The sequence below is a fragment of the Gossypium arboreum genome, chromosome 13, assembly GCF_025698485.1.
Source record: "Gossypium arboreum isolate Shixiya-1 chromosome 13, ASM2569848v2, whole genome shotgun sequence".
Taxonomy (NCBI): domain Eukaryota; kingdom Viridiplantae; phylum Streptophyta; class Magnoliopsida; order Malvales; family Malvaceae; genus Gossypium; species Gossypium arboreum.
In genome coordinates this window covers 85,673,588-85,681,519 of record NC_069082.1, presented here as the reverse complement: position 1 = coordinate 85,681,519, position 7,932 = coordinate 85,673,588, and the positions used below count along the sequence as shown (strand labels likewise).

The 7,932-nt window shown below is 37.8% G+C and overlaps 1 non-coding gene across 1 annotated transcript; it reads left to right on the top strand.

Annotated features, from left to right (window-relative positions):
* Positions 1–3,715: 3,715 nt before the first annotated feature.
* Positions 3,716–3,822, top strand: LOC128287607 (small nucleolar RNA R71). The gene has a single exon (XR_008278306.1). It is a non-coding gene; the product is annotated as a small nucleolar RNA R71 (small nucleolar RNA).
* The last annotated feature ends 4,110 nt before the right edge of the window (positions 3,823–7,932 follow it).

The window sequence follows — 7,932 nt, the reverse complement described above, 5'->3', positions numbered from 1 at the left end:
CGTGCCCATTCGCCATGCTCCATAAGAAGTAGGCACGTGGGTGGTGACGACATCGGTGCTCTCTCGTCTTTCCGTCAGAGTGTAAGCCAAGAGGGCATGTAGGTACCTCAAGGATGGAGGGAGAGCCGATACCTTGGAGCTGCTAGGATCATAGGTGGCTGAGGGAGGGACGAGGTCCCTCCAACACTTTGAGGGAGAGTAGTGGTTGTGGCGGTGGAGGGTGTCAAGTTCATTGTCGTCCATGAACTCCTACGTGTACAGCCCTAGTGCAATCCTGAACTCGAGTATGCTCAACTGGTGCAGTAGACCACCAAGGCGAAATTGGACCGTTCCAGGATCGTCGAAGTTGTTCATGACGGTCTGAAGATGGAACGTCAAGCAGAGTTCCAATGTGAACTAGAGATATGTTGGCTCGACGATCTCAAAGAAGAGTCCCACGTGTCAGTCGTTAGAAGGGCTTATACCGCGTCAGCCAATTGAATCTATTCAAGTGCCGCCCAGTCAATGTAGCGGCCCACACCTAGGGGTCGAGCCTGTAATGTCTGAAATAGCTCCTCCTAGGGTCCCAAGGGGAACTTGAGGAAAGGGTGACGGATCTCAGCGGTAGGACCCAAGGATGACGCTGCTCCTTTCCTCTTCTTTGAGGCGAGGACAGCGGTTTTCTTACCACGCGAGGATGACATTTTATATCTGCATTGAAAAGTTGAAGCTCAACCAATATATCCCAAGAATAGCATGGAAAAACAAAACTAAATAGGAATATTTCATGAGACTTGTGTATTAGATGAAGAGAACAAATCTAAAATAATTAAAGCAAATATATCAATTTATTAAAATGGGACTATGAGAATAATAAGACGGACATATCTAATGTATGAATCCATGTGGGTAAGCATAAAATCCTTCAAAACAAGAAAGATAGATGAAAGTAATATGAAAAATGACAAAATTCTTTAATAATAAGCATAAGTATTTCTATTATTGTACTATGAATATTCATTTAAAATAGTCAAATGGATCATAGAAAACATGAAATAGGCAAAATATTTAAAGAATATAGAGAGAAAAGAGTAAACAAACGCAAAAGGGAGAAGCTTAGGTCATCAGAACAATGTTGTAGGCGGTGCACGGGCGTGGCAGGTAAGGCGTGTAGAGTTGTAGGGCTAGGGTTAGGGGTTTTTGGGGAGGGAGATGATGAATAGTGAGGGGTTTATATAGATTTTAGGGCACACGGCCATGGGGCACGCCCATGTGCCCTAATTTTTGCCCGTGAGTTTCGCGATTTTTAAATTTAAGCACGTCTGACATTCGCCCCATGCCTGTGTTCCTTGGGCATATAGGAGCACACGACCGTGTCTAGCTTCGTTCGCTTATCCCACGCCCGTGTATGAGAGCCCACGCCCGTGTTCTTTTTGACAGTGTCGACCACGGGTGAATGAGACGGGCGTGGTTTCAACCACGGTTTCAAGGCACGGGCGTGTCTCACGCCCGTGTTGTTTTGGCAGTTTTGACTTATCGCATCTAGTGTTGGAGAAAGACTTTTGCCCTATTTTCACACGGCCGTAGGCATGCCCGTGTGCCTGGCTGTGTGGATGGGAAAACCCTATGTTTCAGGACTCAGTTAGTAGGTTAGATGTGAAAAACTAGAATTCAAATAAATCATTACTGTTAGTGCTCGGGTTGCCTCCCGAGTAGCGCTTATTTATAGTCTAAGCTTGACTTACCTCTCTGGTGTGTGATCATGGTGGCTTGAGGAGTTTACACTCCTCATCCCTGCTATCAACTTCATCAATATAAGGTTTAAGATGAGTATTGTTTACCTTAAAAGTGCCGAATTTGGGATGAATTACCTCGACTGTACCATATGGGAAAATATTGAGTACCGTGAAAGGAATTTCTTCATTAGGTTCAGAAATGACAATGCGAGGTTTGTTGCATCTAGTAGTACTTTGTCTCCCACCTTAAGTTGATTTGGTGCTTCATTGAGCTCGTCATGGCGTGGTTTTGGTTTATCGTGTGTCCTCAGTCTATGTGTCCGCCATTCATCCAGTTCCTCGATTTGTAGCCTTCGTTCTTCATGGATAGGTCCTTTGTTGTTGTTTGAACACAGCTCATATGCGTTCTTCGAAACTGTTTCCTGCACAGAGGGTTTTACCACATAATCAGTACTAGTAGAATGATTTATTCAACCACCTTCGATTTTTTATGTGTTACTCGAATTATGAGCTTGAAGGGTGATTGTTTCGTCTCCCACACGAAGTGTGAGTTCACCTGTACCAACATCAGTAATTGTTCTAGCAGTCACTAAAAGGGGTCGTCCTAAAATCAAAGGTGCGTTACTATCCTCTTCCATGTCTAGAACAACAAAGTCTATTGGTATATAAATTTATCGATCTTAACAAGAACATCTTCAATGATACCCCTAGGAAATCTAATGGTTTTATCAGCCAATTGAATGCTCATCCTAGTTTGTTTGGGTTTCCCAAGACTTAGCTGTTTAAACATTTTATAAGGCATAACATTAATGTTTGCCCCTAAGTTAGCCAATGCATTATGGGCATTTAAACTACCAATTAAACAAGGAATCATAAAACTCCTTGGATCTTTCAATTTGTTGGGTAGCTTATTCTATAATATGGCTGAGCAAACTGCATTCAACTCCACATGCGATGCCTCAATCAACTTTCGTTTGTTTGATAGAAGCTCCCTTAAAAATTTGACTGTGTTTGGCATCTACGAGAGAACTTCGATAAACGGTAAGTTAATATGTAATTTCTTTAATAGTTTAAGGAATTTACCAAATTTTTCATCTGTACGGTCTTTCCTTATCGCATTGGGGTATGGCACCCGTGGTTTGTACTCTTTACTTATCGTTTTTTGCTCACTGTGGTCCACCTCACCTTTATCTTGACTTACCACAATGCCTTGCCTCGGTTCTGATGCAGGCTCAACTAACCCTTCCTTATCTTGAGTGGTAATCACATTAAGTTGTTCCCTTAGGTTAGATTCCGTGTTACTCGGCAGGCTACCTTGTGGTCGTTCGGATATCAATTTAGCGAGCTGACCAATCTAAGTTTCAGGCCCTTGGATCGACGCTTGTTGATTTTTAAGTGCTGTCTCGGTATTCTGGAAACAAGTTTCTGACACTGAGAAGAATTTTGTTAGCATCTCCTCAAGGTTCAATTTTTTCTCTTGTTGCTAGGGTGGTTATTGGAAGCCTGGAGGTGGTGGTGGTCGCTATTTTCCTTGGTCTCCCCATGAGAAATTTGGGTGGTTTCTCCAACCTGCATTGTAAGTATTACTATAAGGATTATTTTGAGATCAAGGATTATTACACAAATAATTTAACTACTCATTCTCTATGTTGTGGCCATAGGGTGGGTAATCCGAATTGCTTGATCCACCTCCACTTGCTTCGCACTGCATTACTAGGTGAACCTATGAAGAACTAAGAAAACCATCAATTTTTTTATTCAAGAGTTCTAACTGATTAGAGATCATGGTGACCGAATCGATGTTATAAACGCCGACTGTTTTCGTTAGCTTTGTTCTCATGGCTTGCCACTGATAATTATTCAGTGACATCTCTTCTATAAATTCATAAGCATCTGCAAGTGTCTTATTATTGATGGTTCCGCCAGCGGCTGCGTCGATCATCTGTCGAGTCGAAGGATTCAGGCCATTATGAAACGTTTGAACCTGTAGCCAAAGTGGTAACCCATGGTGAGGGCATCTTATCAAGAGGTCCTTGTATCTCTCCCATGCATTGTAAAGTGTTTCTAAATCCATCTGCACAAAAGAAGAGATATCATTACGTAATTTGGCTGTTTTAGTCGGCGAAAAATATTTTAGTAAAAACTTTTCAGTCATTTGTTCCCAAGTAGTGATTGACCCTCGTGGTAAGGAGTTCAACCATTGTTTAGCCTTATTCCTCAACAAAAAGGAAAACAACCGAAGGCGAATGGCGTCATCAGAAATGTCATTGATTTTAAAAGTGTCGCAAAATTCTAAGAAATTTGCCAAGTGAGCGTTGGGATCTTCGTCCTGCAAACCATCAAACTGAACAAATTGCTGTATCATTTGAATTGTGTTAGGTTTCAGTTCAAAAGTATTTGCAGCTACAGCAGGTCTAACTATGCTCGATTTAGTTCCTATTAAAGAAGGTTTAGCATAATCATACATAGTGCGTGGAGTAGGATTTTGATTAACAGCAATCGTATCAGGTAGCGAATTTTCTTGGTTTTCAGCCATATCCTCGGTTGTGGTTGAAGTATCATCCTCTTGCTCTTCCTCAGTGTATCATAGACTTTGCCTTATATCTCTTCAGTTTCTACGAATTGTGCGATCAATCTCACTATCCAACAGTAATGGTCCCGACGGGTTTCTTCTAGTCATAAATTATAAAAACCTGCCAGGAATGAAGAAAAAAATTAAAAAGAAAATAAAATTTTAAATTGCAAATAAAGTAGAATGGCTAAAGTAATAAAAATTGAGTGTTCCTAATATCCTAGTTCCCCGGCAATGGTGCCAAAAAACTTGATACGTGATATTCGCGACAGGTTTAAATATTTATAATTAATCGTTCTTGAAACTAACTATTATCACGATGAAGGCAAGTGTACCTATCGAACAGTAGTATAGCTTTAGCAAGACCGGATTGTCGAACTCAAAGGAACCAAGAGTACTAGTAATTACATTCATTTTATTATCTAGCCTAAAAAGTAAGGGATTTGGTTATCTAAACTAATTACTAAACTAAGAGTGCACAGAGAGAAGATTGGGAAAAAGATTTTGGGAAAACTCGATTGATTAAGACAATACCCAAGGAAAAATCCACCTAGACTTCACTTGTTATTTGACTCTAAATCAGACGATTTATTCATTTGACTCGATCCATACAAATCTCTAAGTTATATTATTATCTTTCTCGAGACTAATAACGTCTAACCTTAGGTTGAAATCTCTTTCTAATTAACACCTAGTGTTGCATTAACTCGATCTATGGATCCCCTTATTAGGTTTCACCCTAATCCGGCAAAATCTTATCACCCTATCTCTAGGTGTGCAATCAAATCCGCTTAATTATGACAAATTTACTCTTAGACAGGGTCTATTCCTCCTCTGAATAAGATCATTAACTCGAATCAATATCCTGGAATATTAAAACAAGAATTAAGAACACATAATTAAGAACAAGTCAAATATTTATACAATTCAGATAATAATAACAAGATCCATCTTAGGTTTCATTCACCTTAGGTATTTAGGGGTTTAGTTCATAATTATAGAAGAAAACATCTTAAAAGAATAATGAATACAAAACATAAAGAAAACCCAAAACCCCTGAATGGAAATTGAAGGGAGATCTTCAGTCTTGATGATGAATCTTGCTTCTGAGATGGACCAATCGGCTTCCCTTGAGTAATTCCTTGCCTTCTACTCTGCGTCTCTTCCCTAAGTGCCTCCTCAGGTGTTTAAATAGGCTTTAGAATGCCTGAGAACCCTCAAAATTGGCCTTTTCTGAATAGGGGTATACTTGGGCTCGGTAGGGACACACCTGTGTGACAGGCCCATGTGCGATTACTCCAGCCCATGGTTAAGGCTGTTGAATAGGCACGGGCATGTAATCTACCCGTGTAAGTTGTGCTTCGATCCTGCCAAAGGGACACGCCCGTGGGATACGCCCGTGTGAGGAAGCCTAGGCCGTGTTAATTTCCCATGTGGGTCTATTTTCTCTGTTTTCGGCCCGTTTCTCACTCTTTTTACTCTCCTATGCTCACCTAAGTATAAAACATGAAATTAAAGAATTAGGAGCATCGAATTCACCAAATCTAAGGAGAAACCATCCATAAATATGCTACGCATGAGATAAAAAAATGTATAAATTACGGTTTATCGGTTCTCTATGTAGTAAGGTTATCGCTCCTAAGGGTTCGCATGTATAGGGGTTGGAATCATATAAGGGTCGCAGAAAATAATACATCGTAATAAAACTGGCTTGCATATGATATTAATACATACTTTAGCAAAATTGAAAGAACACAACATGGTACAGATACAGGGAGAAATAAAGAAGTATAAAACTTTATTCATGCTGAGAAGAAATTAGTAACAAGGTTTTACTTTAGGGTTTGAAAAATAAAAATAAACTTAATCTTTAACGAAATTGTTTCTGTAACAGTCCATTTTCAATAAAATCAGAATAGTGGATTAGAGACCACAAATTCGCCGAATAATTTATTTTAATATTATTGCATGGTCCATATTATGATAGGAATGTTATATGAAAATTCTGATAAGAAAATTTTACCGATTATATGCTTAATTACGGAAAGGACTAAATTGCATAAAATGTAAAAGTTGAATTCTAGTAGCTAGAAGGATCAAATAGCTATGAAATTCAAAAGGGAAAGGATTACTTGAGGTCCTTATATGGTAATTAGACAATTAAAGAAAAGTTAATAGATATTTTTTATGATTCATCCATGGAAATTTAGAAAAGGGCAAGGATTAAATTGGAAATGAGAAAATTTACTGGATGATAAATAATTAATAAGAAATAAAAATCATTTTATATCATCTTCTTCCCCAAACATTCCATGGAAACCCTAGGAAAGAGAAAACAAGCTTTCTTGGCTTAGTTGGGTAAGAATTCAAGCCCCGTTTTTAGCAATTTTTATATTTTTGAGACCGGGATAGTCTAATCTATCCATTTTAGGGATTAATTTGAAAAGTTAACAAAGTATAGAAATTTTTTTAGGGATGAATATGCTAGAAATTTGAAATTTATGGTAGAATATGAAAGGTTGTTGATAGATAAACAACTTTTACAAAGTGAATTTTGATGAAAGCATGATTTAGGGACTAAATTAAAAAGTTGTAAAAGTTCTAGAAACATTCTAAATTTTTTGAAATACATGTGTAGTAAAATTCATACTAAAATTTCGATTAGGATTGGAATAGAGATTAAATTGCATGAATTTCATTTTCTGAGCCTAGGGACGAAATTGGAATTTATGAAAAGTTTAGGGGTAAAATGGTAAGTTTTCCTATAATGTAAATTGAATATAATTTAATATGAATTGTATTAAATTGATGATTGAATTAATTTATATAGATTCGGATAACTCAAATTCGAAGCTAGATCGAGGAAAAGAGAAAGTTTCGGATTAGGAGATTTTCTTATGCGAACTATTACCGAGGTAAGTTCGGGTAACTTAATTTTGTATGCTAGTATGTTTCAATTGAATGTTGTATATGATTTGAATGTGGTGTAAGTTTTTGTGGATTTTATGAATGTTATAAATATAGGAAATGATCATATGATTGGAAATGTATTTAAAATGTTAAGTTCCATTGGAATAATGAAAATCGATGGATACGAGTGATTTCCTGTATGTGAATGTGATTTTGCATATGTTGCAGATAAGATTTAGCTTAGACGAGTAATTTTAATAAAACCCTCTCAAGCATCCTGATCGGTAGTGATTTAGCATGTGTTGTGCACTATCGCAGCTCTTTGTGAGCGTCCTGATATGAACTCTTAAGAGCTTCTTGACATGGCTCACTTGAACTCCCTATTACCTTATCTGCTGCTCTCTGATATTATATCTTCAGAGATATCTGATAAGCTTTATGAGCTCCTTGAATAAAACTCTTATGAGTTTACTGATTAGCCCGGATAAGTGTCCTATTACATGATTACATGGCTCATTTAAGCATCCTGATATATGGCTCGAGAGTGTGCTTCCTGAATAAGTTCCCTACTAGGTAACCTTGATTATGAATTGACGATTTACAGATTTGTACACCTTGAGTGTACTATTTAAGTATCCATCGATATTTCAATAATTCAACGGATAAAACTCTTGACATGAGAAAAATGATGAGATAAATAGAAATATGCTTTGAATGCTTTTGAATTATTTGATG